The 15,488-nt window shown below is 39.6% G+C and overlaps 1 protein-coding gene across 2 annotated transcripts in view; it reads right to left on the bottom strand.

Moving 5' to 3' along the window:
* Window positions 1-318, bottom strand: part of Ccdc126 (coiled-coil domain containing 126) — a 28,022-nt gene extending 27,704 nt beyond the window's left edge. For both annotated transcript variants that reach the window (XM_015490130.2, XM_015490131.2), the window contains exon 1: window positions 72-318. The gene's annotated coding sequence lies outside the window, so the exon portion shown is untranslated. The remainder of the gene's footprint in view (window positions 1-71) is intronic.
* Between the last annotated feature and the right edge of the window lie 15,170 nt (window positions 319-15,488).

The following is a 15,488-nucleotide window of genomic DNA, read 5'->3' as shown; positions in this document are numbered from 1 at the left end:
GGGAGGGGCGGCCCGGGCGGGTCCGCGGAGCCGCCACCTCCCCGCGCTTCTGTGTCGCCCCTCCTCATTACCTTGCTCGTGGGCTTCTCGTCACGGTCGCCGCCGCCACTGGGCTCCGGAGCCGGAGGGACGCAGCCAAAGCCGATTAGCGGGCGTCAGCTGCGTCTCGCAGTGGAGGAACAGCCTCCAAGTCGGGATGGAGAAAGGCCGGGGTTTGGAGTCAGGACGAGGTAGGCTCCCGGCGTGTGCAGATAGTACTCCTCTCGCCCCTCGCACTCCGCTTCCGCTCCGCCTCCCAGACCGGCCCTTCCCCGACTCCCCGGGCCCGCCGCCCCTTACGCGCGGCATTATGGGGAACGTAGTCCCTGCCCTAGGGACTATGGCACGTGCTCCTAGCAGCCCTGCAGCTGCTCCGGGTCAGGGTGACGCGGTTGCGCGGCAACCAGAGAGGGGCGGTCGGCTTCTTGGGATTGGAAAAGGAGCCTACGAGAGGCGTACCGGCGCCCCAACCCGCTGCAGGCGCAGAAAGGAGGGCGCCGCCGTCTCCAGACCTTCCGTTAGCCCACCAACCCTCCCTCGCGAGGCTTACTAGTGTTTTAAGTGTGCCAGTGTGCCCAATATCGCTACCGAAGGTCTTTAGCCTCGCAAGAAAAATAAGAGGACTAAAGATCAAATAGGAGGAAGCAAAATTACTCTTTTGACGGATAGAATTTTGTATATGACAAGCCAAAAAGAATATCAGATAAATTAGTACAATTAATTACAGATTACAAACCTGTAATCCCAGCGACTCAGGAGGCTAAAGCAGGAGGATTGTTAAATTCCAGAGCAGAATCAGCAACTTAGCGAGGCCCTGTCTCAAAAAATAAAAAGAACTGGAGGTGTAGCTCAGTGATAAAAACACCCTGGGTTGCATTCTTCCACCCACCCCAACCCCCCAAAACAAAATTTTATTATGATTAATAAGAGTTTAACAAAATTAATAGATTTTTTAAATTGGGGTCTTGGGGTCAGTGGTAAAGCTTTAGCCTAGCAAGAACATGGCCTTAGTTGAATACCACACAAAATCAGACTTTTAAAAATCAATGTTATGGGCTGGGGATATGGCTCAAGCGGTAGCGCGCTCGCCTGGCATGCGTGCGGCCCGGGTTCGATCCTCAGCACCGCATACCAACAAAGATGTTGTGTCTGCCGAAAACTAAAAAATAAATAAAATCAATGTTATTTCTGTATGCCAGGGAAAAAATAATATGATTTAGAGTAACTCCAACAAATATCAAGGACGTTTGAATAAGATACAAAATCTGTATGAAGAAAACAGTGAAAGGTACTGAAGAAGACCTAAATAAATCAGAGCTATACCATACTCATAGGTTGGAAAACTCAATACTTAGAGATGTCAAAGTCTCTCCAATTTTATCTATATATTCAGGGCTAGTCCAGGCTGTATCAATAGATTTGTCTGTGTATGAAACAGAAAAACTTGACAAAGTAATTTAAAATTTCCTGTCAGAGTCTGGGCCCAGCAACTCCTTAGGCTTGATATATTGAGATATACTACATTGAGTTATATATATCAGTGGAACAGAACATACCAATGGGACAGAATAAAGAGCCATGAAAGTCTCACCCATAAATAGGAATTGATTTATGTTGTCATGGTGGCAATGGAGAGCAATACCTAAAGGACAGTTTTCAATAACTAATTGTTCTGAGAAAAATAGTTCTACATGGGAAATAAATGAAATTGGACTCCACATTACACACAAAAATCAATTCCAGGTAGATAATAGACATAAATTTGGAAGGCAAAAACAATAAAGTTTTAATTGTTTTGTTTTTAAAGATAACATGGAAGCATGTATCTATGACTTCAAAAGTAGGGGACAGTTTTTTTAAGCTAATTCAAAAAGCACTGTGATAGAAAAAAATGAATAAATTTGCTTACACTAAGACTTGCTTTCAGGGCTGGGGTGGTGGCTCAGTGGCAGAGCACTTGCCTAGCATGTGTGAGGCACGGGGTTTGATTCTCAGCACCACATATCAATAAATAAAATAAAGGTCCATTGACAACTAAAATGAAATAAAATAAAAGACTTGTTTTCATCAAATTAAATTACACCATTAAAAGAGTAAAAAGCCAAGCCTCAGAGTTGAATAAGTTTACAATATGTATAATCAAGAAAGAACTTTTATTCAGAATATATAAAGAAATGCAATTATAAGAAAAATATTTCAACAGACTCTTCACTAAGGAATAAATCCAAATAATCAGTAAACACACATAAAACAAAGTCAACTTCATCTAAAAACAGGAAAATTCAAACCATAATGAGAGAATGCTACATCACCCACCAGAATGGCCAAAATAAAAATGGCTAACAATTGCAAATGTTGACCAGGAGCAGAAAACATTGGGAATTCTCATACTTTGCTACAGGAAGAGCAAATTAATAGAGCAATTTAGGAAAAGGAACAAGCTACAAATAGATGAATTCTTAAAACATAATGTTAAAAAAATTATATACAAGATAATATATACTGTGTAATTCCATCTTATAATTTTCAAAAAAGAAAAAAAAAGAATGCATACTTAGGTGTTAAAATATAAAAAAAGCAAGGAATTGGTTACCATAAAAGGGTAAGTAATGACTACCTCTGGAAGCCCTAAGAGGAGGGAGTTGAGATTGGGAAGAGGCCGGCAGATAGTCTACAACTCTCTATTTCTTGGTATAGGTGGTAGTTACACAGTTGTAAACTGTATAATTTGTTAGACTATAGTATATTTATTGTTTATACATTTTCCACATGTTTGCCAATTTAAAAATAAAAGAGCAGCTGGGTGTGGTGGTACACACCTGTAATCCCAGGGACTCAAGAGGGTGAGGCAAAGCTAGAGCTATCACTCAGTGGCAGAGTACTTCCCCAGCATGTGTAAGACACTGGGTTCTACCCATAGTACCATATAAAAATAAATAAATACTTTTAAAAATGGTTCATATTCCACCCAGTTTAAAAAATAAATAAATAAAGGCTGGGCCGGGGTTGTGGCTCAGTGGTAGGGTGTTCGCCTAGCATGCATGAAGCACTGGGTTCGATCCTCAGCACCACAGAAAAATAAAATAAAGATATTGTGTCGACCTAAAACTAAAAAATAAATATTGAAGAAAAAGAGGCTAAGGCAGGAGGATCACAAGTTCAAGGACAGCCGAGGCAACTTAACAAGATCCTGTCTCAAAATTTTTAAAAAAAGGCTTGGGGATGTAGTTCAGCAGTAAACACCACCGGTTCACAGAGCTTGGACAAGTCCTCAGGAGGTGTTGATTATTATCATTTTATCACATTAAAGACACTAAAGTAGGTAAATCATGAGATAAACCTGTATGGTAGAGGATATGGAGATAATAAATATACAAACAGCCTCAGTAGAATGTGGTATCTGCTACATGTAGAGAAAAAATACTTGCATCTGAATGGGGCAGTAGCACTAACCACATGTGACTCTTGAGAACTTCAATGTAGCTAATGTGACTTGAATTGTGCTGTAAATATAATATACACACCAAATATTGAAGATTTCGTATGAAAAAGAAAGCAAAATTTCTTAGGGTTTTAAAATATTGGATATATATATGTTAAATGATACATTTTTTTTTGTATTAGTTAAATAAAATACATTGTTAAAAGTAATTTATCTGCCAGGTGCAATGGCACAGGCCTATAATCCCAGTGACTCAAGAAGCTAAGACAGGAGGATCCCAAGTTCAAGGCCAGCCTCAGCAATTTAGCGCCTAAGTAACTTAGCAAGACCCTGTCTCAAATTAAAAAATAAAAAGGGCTGGGGATATATAAGGCTCAGTGGTTAAGCTCCCCTGGATTCAATTTCCAGTACAAAAATTTAAAAATTAATTTACATAATTTTTTTACTTTTTAAAATATAATTGTAAGCGAAAATAAAATCAGATTTGTGGATTGATATATATACATATGTATATAAAAGGAGGTGGATAATGAGGATTGAACCCAGAACCTTGAACATGGTAGGCAAGTACTCTACCATCAAGGTACACTCTCAGATTTTTTTTTTTTTTTTTTTTTTTTTTTTTTTAGTGGGAATTGAACCCAGGGTGTTTAGCCACTGAGCCACATCCCCAGCACCGCACCCTCCTACCCTCACTTTTTCCCCCCGTATTTTAGAGACAGGGTTGCTAAGTGCCTTGCTAAATTGCCTAAACTGACTTTGAACTCGTGATCCTCCTGCCTCAACCTCCTGAACCATTGGGATTACAGGGCATGCTCCATTACGAAGACTTTTTTATTTTATTTTGAGACAGGGGCTCACTAAATTGCCCAGGCTTGTGATCATCCTGCCCAGCCTTCCAAGATCCTAGGATTACAGGCCTGCGCTAGCATATCCAGCTTGTTTTATATTTCTGTTGGACAATGCTGCTATAGAGTTATATGAGAAAACTAAAAAGGTAGGAGAAACAGGAGCTTGGAGGGCCTTAAATGCCACATTAAAGAACAAATTAAAGAACTTTAATTTGAGAAGTCATGAAGTGTTAAGATGGGAGGTGGTTCTGTATTTGATTACCTCATATTTATGTATATTAAACCAATTTTCTATGTTAGATCATAAACGCCTTGCTATCCACTGTTTCCAGACACTGGCAAGAGCACTTGATAAATACATGGTGAGTGAATGAATCTATCTCTGGACCACAGTACACGAATTTCTGGTCACTATATCTATTTAGTAAGTGTTATTTAACTCTCTGACAGAGTTTCCCTCAATTTTAAGGGTTCAGTTAAAGCTACTTTCAAGACTTCCTGTCACATACATCTTAGTAGACAAAGAGTAAACTAATTTAGAAGTCTCAAGAGACTTAAAAAATAATAATAATTGCTCTATCTTTTATAGCACTTTCCAACTTAGAAACCATTTTCTTAATAGGGAGATGTATTGCCAAACTCCTCCCACTCATCTGTCAAAGAAAGACCTAGAATTTTTTAAAAATGTAATTAGCTGCTCAAATGAATTTAATAAGAGTTGAAAGTATTGCTTTCTGGAAACAAAGAGAAAACCCACAGCCAACTAGGACCAGACTCCTGCTAGGAAATTGCCACCTTCCTAAACAACATAATACAGAAGAAGGTAATCTCTTCCTAAAAGATAAGGCTGGGGGTTAAGGTTGTGGCTCAGTGGTAGAGTGTTTGCCTAGCATGGGTGAGGCACTGGATTCGATCCTCAGCACCACATAAAAAATAAAATGAATAAAGATATTGTGTCCATCTTTAAAAAAATATTTATAAAAAAAAGAAAGATATCTTTAAAAAGACAAGACTAGTAATATGCAAACAAGAGAAATAGTCATTCCCAAGTTTAACTGTGCACTCTCTGAGGAAAAGAGTTAACCTGAATAGGTATAAGGAAGTAGAATTGGAGTTTCTAGTTCCATTCTTATTTCTGAGGAAGAACATAATGCTCAGGCCTGAAATATCTCAGATTTCCTAAAACCATGAAAAGAATCCTGCACTAAATATATAAGGAAATGGTGATTCTTTCCTGTGAGCAGATTTGACTCTTTTCTGAGTTTGAAATGGGGAGTCAAGGGTTATGGAAAATAATGCTCCTACAAAATAGCTTCCCAAGAAAAAATGGAGGGCAGTGTGGCTCAGGAGGAGGGAGGGAAATTAGCCAAACATTAACAATGGGCCCTGAGGAAAAAAACAAACTTTCATCCGTCCCAGGGTTCATCTCCAGCATCTCCACCAAAAGCAAACATTTACCCCTTCCAACCCACAATGGGTCCTGAGGGAAGGAGGCAAATACTGAAACACTAGGCCCTGGACTTTTACCCTTTCCCATTGCAGATGAGTTCTGGAAGGAGAAAAGCAAATAGTGAATCTCTAGATAACAATGGGTCCCAGAGATAAGCAGTGAACACCTAGTTGTGGGCTTTTCCCAGTGACAAGTTTAAAACTTTTTACAACTGCCTTCCTGAGTTAAAATTTTAACCTGCACAACTAGGTCCCTGTCTGTCCAAACTGCATGTCCGCCATCCCCAGTGATTAAGTCACCCTCACTGTAAACTTAACCCAAATTCCTTCTGTAAACCCGGGAGCCTATTTCCTGTACCCAGAAAATGAGCCCTCCTGTGCCTGATTGATTGACTTCGCTGAAGAATAAAAGAAAGCTTACTGATCCAAAGTTTGCTTCCCCTTTCCTGTCTCCATCATTTGGTCGCCATGCGCTTATAGGGAGTAAAATGGTAGGAGAGAGAGCCAAGTCAGAAGTGAAGTAAGCCTCCCTGGTGGAGGCCATTGTTGGTAAGGCCTAAACCAGGAAGCAACTTCCATTCGGCTGTAGGGGTGCCTGACCTCCATGGACACCTCTATTTTTCAGTATGATAGTCCCAAATGTTTGATCTGGAGGAGTCCAACAGGCTAGGTAAGGACAGGACTTGCCTTTTCCCTCTTCTTTGGGACCTTGGAATGTGAAAGTAACCTGCTAACCATAATGAAAATTTCTAAAATGGATTCAATTTTTAATAATTTTATTTAATAAATCCCAGTGATTAAGTCATTTTACCTGGTTATGTTTTAGTTTATTTATTATAAAATTATAGGTACTGTTATAGTTTGGATCTGGAATGTCCCCCAAAAGCTCATGTGATGAAACCTTAATCCCCAATGCAGCAAGGTTCAGAGGTGGGGCTCTTAGGCAATGATTGGATCATGAGGGTTTGGACCTCATTGTGGGAGACCAACCTTGCAGGTGACTGAGTGCAAGCTAAGTGATTGAGAGCTTGGCAGACTGCCCCACCCTTCTTGGGTTGAGGGACCATATCTTCGTGCATGGGCGTGTCTTCCTACAGCCCCATGGATGGAACTATGCTCACCTGTTTCTTTGTAATATTACCCCTTGCCCTGTTTGGGTTAGAATGTTCCATGGAAATGCCTTTTGTGTGTCCCCTTATCTTACTGTGCCCTTGAGTGTGGCCTACCTATATGTCAGTCAACCTGCTGACAGCAGACATCCTGAAGCTAGACTCAGCCCCCTGAAACCTGACCCCTTGCCTCATTTGAATAGCTTCTCCTCAATAAAAGGGGTCAGCACAGGCAGCCTCTCTCTCTCTCTCTCTCTCTCTCTCTCTCTCTCTCTCTCTNTTTGGAAGCTGGTAGAACTATCTCTCTCTCTCTCTCTCTCTCTCTCTCTCTCTCTCTCTCTCTCTCTCTTCCTGAAGACCTTTAAGGTCAGAGGAGCCGTCATAGCAACCCCAAAGAAAAAGGTATTTCTGTCTCTTATGTGGTTATTTCACACAGCCCAGTTAGCCCAGTTAGCCCAGTTCCCCTGGAGTGACCCCTGAGTGAACAAATCCCAGCAAATCATCAGTGGATTAATTCATTTGAAGGATTAATACATGATAGCTGAATGAACTATAACTTGGAGATGGAAACTAGTTGGAGGAAGTAAGTCACTAGGAACATGTCCTGAAGGGTTTATCTTGTCTCCAACCCCTTTCCCTTTCTTTTCTTTGCTTCCTGGCTGCCTTGAGCTGAGCACCTTTCCTCCACCATGCCCTTCTACCATTATATTCTCCCTCACCTCTCACCCAGAACAATGGAGTCAACAAATCATGGACTAAGACCTCTGAAACCATGAGCCCCATATAAACTTGTTAAACTCCTTTAACTTGTTTTTATCAAGTATTTTGGTCACAGCAACACAAAGCAGCTGACTAAAATAAGTTTCTCTCTTCTTAGACTTTCTCAAATAGATTATGAGATCTAATCAATCAAGATAGATGACACTGAGAATTTACAGAAAGAAATGTAATGTGGTGTTGAATCGTATTAATATTTTCATCTAAGCATTATAACTTTATTACATTTAATTCTTATAATCCCAAGAGTTTTGTCTGTCATCTGTTCCACTTAAATGTGTTCTACAAAATTCACGCATCCTAATACATTCCTCATTACACACAACTCAGATCAATCCTTTAGCAGAATAGATAGTCCTTTAGCAGAACAGATAGATGCAACATTAAAACTCTAGTCCTTGTCAGATTCATCTATTCCCACCCACATCCTGTCAGCCATCTCTCTCAGATTCCACAAAATTAAAAAAAAAAAAAGAGAGAGGGAGGAAAAGAAGTTTAAAAAAAAAAAAACAGCAGGCAGTTAACTACACTGTTTCCTCATTTGGCTGATGATAACAAATAGGACACACATTCTCAGTTATCATACAAATAATTTTCTCTATTGAGTCAGTTCATCAAATATTTCTAGAACACCAACTGCTCAGGTTTATGCCTGGTGCCTTGGAGAACACATGGCAAGAACAACAGACCCACACTTGGTGGTTTTACAAGAAGGTTAAGAAAACAAGCCCAACAAAGAAATCAATGAAAGAGCAATATAAAATGTTACTCAATGATATGGTAGTGATAAGTATTATAGAAATTCAAGGTTATATAATGTTTGTAATGTAAGACCAGGTGGCAGCTAGATGATATTTAATCATAAAAGGACATTGTTAAATTTGGAAACCAATCTTCTGTTAATATGATTACTGAGAACTCATAATCACGCCTGTAATCCCGGCAGTTTAGGAGGCTGATACAGGAGGATCATGAGTTCAAAGCCAGCCTCAGCAATGGTGAGGTGTTAAGCAATTCAGTGAGACCCTATCTCTAAATAAAATACAAACGGGGCTGGGATTGTGGCTCAGTGGTTGAGTGTCCCTGAGTTCAATCCCCAGTACCCAAAAAGAAAAAAAAAATCTATACAACTTATAGAAACTATAGGATCTATAGAAACAACATTGTGGCTGACATTTGTAAAATTTTCAAAACATTTTTGTATTTCTCATCTAATTGTTAAAATACCCTGGGAAATAAACAGGAAAAAAATCTATTATCATGGCTTTTGTCAAGGAAACTAAGGCTCAGAATAGTCAGATTGTTATGCTCGAATTCGGGACCCCCAAAAGATCACCAGAGACCCATGATCGCTGTAAGCAGCAAAGAGGTGTTTATTGCGAGCTAGCTTGGTCCTCCGCTCGCACACAGCAACTGGTGACGCTGAGAGGCCCCGCACCCAGGGTTTGCAGCAGTTTTATACATTCTTTGGAGAAGGCAGGGACCCCCACGTACATCATAGCATCTCTTAGCAAATCATCACACGCCGTGGGAAAATCAAATAACAACTCTAAAACATTATTAGCACATTCACTGGCGGGAACAAGTTGGATAAGGGTGATTGGTCAGTACAAGAGAGGGATTCATTTGAACTGATTGGTTTAAGCCAAGAGGGGTGTTCGTGCTGAACTACATGGTTTCCCAACACGTTATCAACCACCATAAATTACTGGGAGGGTCATCTGGCATCCTAGGTATTTCCCTGTCTCATGCTGATTGGTGGCTGCTAGGGGGTTACTATGGGTCTCCACCCAGCCTGATTGAATCAGGGACACCTGGCACAGCAGATCTCTCCTGTTATTTGTAGATAAACCACTTAGCAGGGTGGGAATGTGCCTAGGGGTGCTCTATGGGTCTTTCCAAGGACAAAGGTCATGTCCCTTCCTTGGACAGGCAAGATGACCTGCCAAAAAGATAGCATGCAGGTAGCAAGAGTAGAAACTAGACATTTTGACATCTCGTCTAGTATTCTTCTCTTTCAATAATACTACAATATGTTTTCTAGACATTTGTGAAATCACATTGATAAAAACAGGGCATTTCTCTCCCTTTTCCTGTGTATGAGATCAATCACAGGATATTAGCTACACAAAATCCAGGACTTCATTTTTCCTCCCTACAGTCTCCCTACACCAGAGCTGGCTCACATGCCCATGGTCTCAAAGAACATCTGTTGACAAAGTCAACCCCATGCAATATTTTGGGAAAAGTTTAATTTGCTTAAAGCAGAAGTTCTTAGAAACATATACAATTCAGTGCCTAGCTAGCTAAATATGGATTTCAAGACTAGAAATTCCAGAGTCTTATTCATGGTAATTTTGATTCAGGAAGTCTTGAGCAAGGTCCAGTTATCAAAGCTTGAAAACTGATCCTGCTATGATTCTAAGGAGTTACCATGTTAGGAAGCCTCTGGTTTAAAGTATTTATTTCTTTCTATTTCTCCCTCTCCATCCTAGTCTGTAAATAGGAGTAAAAAAGCAGATGAGAAAAGAAGAGATGAACAAACATGTAGCCCTAAAAAGAGGGCCTTGGGAGAGAAGTTTACCCCACGTCCTGATGGCTTTCCAGTCCTTCGTGAGCTTTTGTTTTGTTTCTTCCTTTGGATTCATTTCTTCATTCAACAAGGCTGGTGCTGAAAAAAAAAAAAAAAGCAATAAGCCATCAAAAGTTCCTGCTCTCATGGAGTTGATGGTCCATTAAAGGGAGATAGGCTATAAACTAACAAATGGATGCTATGTCAAAACATGATAAATCTTTTGAGAAAAAAAAAAAACAGTAAGGTAAGAGGACAAAGACTGGCAAAGCAGGGGTGGGGGGTGTTATACCTGGTGACCTGGTGGTCAGGGAAGATCTACTTCCTGAGAGAGCTCTGCATCCCCACAATCAATTTGTATTGCCTGAAGCCACCTTGATTGAAGGAATCAGTAGGAGTCCTTAATTGCAACCAACAGAAACTGACTCTAATTATCTTAAGAAAAGAAAGGAAGGAAGAAGGAAGGAAGGAAGGAAGGAAGGGAGGAAGGGAGGGAGAAAGAAAGGAAAGGAAGGAAGGGAATGGATAGAGGGAGGGAGGGAGGGAGAAGGAGAACATCAGGGGTTTCTATGAATGGCTAAAAAGCTAAAGATAAATTGGAATTGAGGCATCTCTGGAAAATCCACTGGTCTAACTGTCTTTTTTATTGTGATTTTTTTGTGATGCTGGGGATCAAACCAGGGCTTCCCGCATAGTAAGTAACCACTTTACCCCTGAACTATACCCCCTAGCCCCCAAATATCTTTTAACAAGGATAATTTGGCCAGGATACCTCCACCACTGCTATGGATCACCACTAACCTCAACAGAAGTATTTATGAATCTTAACTAGCTCCTCATTTGCTCTACACTTAACACTCCAGGTAGAAGAAGCTAAAGGGTCAAGTCTCAATCACCTGCTAGTACCCTGACTGCAAATGGCAGGCAGGAAGGAATTCCCTTCTGGGAAGGGGATACCCTGGACAGTCTTCCCCCAAAGCTGCCATCTAACGAAGGATTCCCCAGGAAGGAAGGGCTTGACTATGGACTACCAAAAGAGGAACAAATATGATAGCTTTGATTTCTTGCAACTAAATGAACCCTGACATAGCTTCCAGAGAAGGGCTATAGCCTAAGGCCAAATCTGAACACAGACTGTAAGATTCTGTTCTACCTCATGACATTTCTAGTGCACCAATGAGGCACAATGCCAGGTGTTAAATAGCTTAAATATCCAAATGTGAGGCGAAAACCAAAATAAGATCCTTTTTGTGGGGGAGAGGGTACCTGGGAATGTAGCTCATTGGTAAAGTGTCACCAGGTTAAATCCCCAGTAGCACCAAAAAGAAGAGAAGAAGGAGAAGGAGAGGAGGAAGTTGTTTAAGACCTCAAACTCTGCAATTTTATTAACTAAAAGGACAAAAGGCAAGAGGCAATAGCTTACACAGATGTTCGCAATGAATCATCTTTGTTGTTGTAAACTTTGGAGAAAACTGTTAAAATTGTTACTCTAGTGAAAAGAAAAGGAAAACATTTTCAGTACTTCCAGAACAAATATATACAGAAAAGTTCTCTCAGGATCCCAAAATTGTAAATGTGGAGGAACCTGTCCAAGACTTTAATCCAGACATTCTACATCATCCCTAATATGTAAAGGTTATTCAGTCTATTACAACAAACAAACAAAGTCTGGGAGAACTCCTGCAGTAAATTATAAGCTCACTACTTTCAAATGAAGTTTATTTCATCTTTAGAAAAATCCATTTAAAGCTATTTCACATACTGAAAAGAAATCTTACATCCTATTCCATCCACCTCTTAGCCCTGAATCCCATCTTTTAGGCTGTACCCTCAGGTACAATCACTCTTCATAATCCTTCTGTGTCTGACTTTTTCCAAGGTCTATCAGTTCCAAGGTTTGAGTTTGGTACACTTCGGGTTAGGCTCAGCTATATGGTTTTTCTGCTGCTCTCCCTTGGAATCTTCTCTGCAGCTGCAATCATCTGGCCCCTGAACTGGGATGGAAGGGGTCTGAGTTGTCTAAGATGGCCTCACTCACATGTCTGGTGGATATTGGTTGTCATTTTGATATCCTTTTATGGTTTCTCATCCCCAAGGAGTTGGACTTTCTTACCAATAGTGTCAGGATAGAAGGAAAGAGAAGATGATACAATGATTTCTAAGACCCAGAATAATAACTCCCACAGTGACAGCACTGCCACAGTCTATTAGTCAAAACCACAAACAGACCTGAACGGATTAAAGAGGGCAGAAAAATAGACTCTAACTCTTGGAAGGAGCAGCAGAGTCACAAGGCAAAGAGCAAGGCATTCTGAGATAGAAAAAAAAGACTGTGGCTAGGAACTGGGGATATAAATTAGTGGTATAGAGCTTGTCTAGCACCTGTGAGGTCCTAGATTCAACCACCAGTAGGGAAAAAAAATTTTGCAGCTATTTTTTGTAATTAACACACAAAGAAATAATCCTAATTTTCCCTTTGCAGGGTATTTTTTTGGTCTACTCCCCAATTGACCACTGCCTTTTCAACATACTCCAGTTGTCTTTATTCCTACTAAAAGTAAAAGGCAACCAGATTTGAAAGCAAGATATCTAAGTATCATTTCTCTTTTCAGAACCATTCATATTATAGGTTTTGTTAAAGTTAGAGTTCACTAATATCTCTAATTACTTTTAAACATATATACTATTATAGCTAAGGGATACCTCCCCTTACTTTTTAAATTTTTTTTTAAAAAAATATTTTTAGTTGTATATAAACACAATATCTTTATTTTATTCATTTATTTTTATGTGGTGCTGAGGATCGAACCCAGTGCCTCATGCATGCTAGGCAGCATTCCATCACTGAGCTACAACCCCAGCCCCTTTTTAAAAATTTTTTATAACTTATTTATTTATATGGTGCTGAGGATTGAACCCAGTGCCTAACACATGCTAGGCAAGCGCTCTACCACTAAACTACAACCTCAGGCCCCTCCCCTTACTTTTATTCATGCTGATAATTTTTTTGACTCTGTTATAGTAGCAGTAGTAGTTAGCTATATCACTGAGAATTAGTTAATGTATGTTTAGCATTTTACTAGAATTACCTCACTTTCCTCCTCAACCTCTGGGTAGGTGCTATTATTATATCATATTAGCTATAGACTACTGAATAGTTAGAACTCATAAGTTATCATTGGAAAAACAACTGTCTTTTCTCCAATCAATCCTGTTCTTAGGCATAAAATCTAAAGCAAATCCTATAACCTACCTGCTCACTTGTAGATAATTAAAGTCTGATTTTTAAGTTTCTGAAATAGTCTCAATTCAGAACTTAAACATGTCCATTCCCATGTAATAATGTAATAATATACTTCCAAATTCTCATTTTTGCATGGCTACAGATGTAGCTCAGTGGTATATTGCCTGCCGAGATGCACGGGCTCTGGGTTTCATTCCCAACACTGCAAAATTAACAATAAGTCAAAAGCCAACTTCTCACTTTACAATTATCACAATACTGATTGATTCAGGCAAGAAGCATCAGTGTATGTTAAAATTAGTTGGTGAAAGTTTGATGTGCAGCAGGAAATTTAAATTGTTTCAAAGTATCTCCCTCCAAGATACTTATTAAATAATGAATGATAAAATTGTAACTTCATGGTAGAGAAACCTAACAAACACCACTTTATCCAAAGGATCAGTTAAAATGAGCAATTATGGCACAAACTAACACCAGGCATTTCCTAATGTGATGCATTAAAGAAACATAGTGTCAGTTATGAAATATCCCTGCTTAAAATGCAAAACTTGAATCGTGTTACCAGGAAACATCAATAAACTCAAATTGAGGGATGCTCCAAAATAAATTACCTCTACTCAAGCTTATGAAATATAAAGAAAGACGGAGGAACTTTTCAGATTAAAGAAGAATAAAAACACATGAAAGTGACTGTAATGCATGAGAGGGTCCCCCACTTTGGGATCAGGGTCTCACAGAATACTAACAATGACAGCTGTGTCCCAAACAATCTATTCTTTTTTCTCCTCCGGCAAGAGGGGTGTGGTCAGCTAAATGCTGGGAAATCAGCTCTCAGCTACTTCCTCTTCAACTCCAGATTTAGTGATCTTACTTATCACTGGGATTTGGAAATGCTTGGTAATCATTTTTAGGGTGCTCACTCAAAGTGGGAACAAGACAGTTCTATTTTAACATTTCATTACATGAGGATATTAAGGCTTTAAAAGTTTAAATAAGTTCTGCTAGGTCACAGACAATGAACAGGAGAGTTGGGTAAAAAATCATTTTTTTACATTTATGCTGGTAGAATTAATCTACTGTTCTGGGTAGTTGTATCTCTTTAGAGCCTGATTAGGTCATTTGAGTAATTCATTCTTTCTCTTATTTATTTAAAAATCACTTACTATGATAAGAGCTTTACATACATTGACTTACTTAACTTTTATAGCTGTATCACATAGCTATTATTCACAATTAACAAATGAGAAAATTGAGTTTCAAAGAAGTTAAGTGACATCCCCAAGAGCTCACGCTGGAAAGGATAAAGCCAGGTTCACAACCACATCTCTTACCTTCGAACTCATGCTCATTTTCACAGTGCTACTCACTTTCCCATATTAACTGTGCAAATTTATCTCCAGCTTTTTTGGGAGAAGTGGTTACCAGGGATTGAACTCAGGGGCACTCAAACTTGACCACTGAGCCACATCCCCAGCCCTATTTTATATTTATTTGAAGACAGGGTCTCACTGAGTTACTTAGCATCTTGCTGTTGCTGAGGCAGGCTTTGAACTTACCATCCTCCAGCCTCAGCCTCCCAAACTGCTGGGATTATAGGCTTACACCACTGCTCCCAGTTTATCTAGAGCTTTATCTTATCTCTTTCTTATCTCTTTGCCAAAGGATTTTAAACAATTTTTAATGAAATGCCTGGACCTATATCAGCCACAATATACAGTGGGGTGAAGCATTCATCCCAGGAGGAAGGGCAGAGAACATTTGAGATGTAAAAGGTTAAGGAGAGGATTATTCCAAAGTAAAACAAACAAAAACTTAACAAAGAGAAGATAACTGGACTGCTGGTGTGGAGGCTCAGTGCTCTCCTACAAAGTGAGCATTCTAAGAAAGTAGAAGTAGAAGATGCCAGTTTTCTTAAAGGGTTGGCTTGGAATTCGCACAGTGTCACTTTTGCCACATTCTCTTTGTTAACACAAGTTACAGCCAACTGGATTCATGTGAGAGGGAC

This window comes from Marmota marmota, unplaced genomic scaffold, assembly GCF_001458135.2.
Source record: "Marmota marmota marmota unplaced genomic scaffold, marMar, whole genome shotgun sequence".
Lineage (NCBI taxonomy): Eukaryota > Metazoa > Chordata > Mammalia > Rodentia > Sciuridae > Marmota > Marmota marmota.
This window is presented reverse-complemented; position numbering and strand designations above follow the sequence as displayed.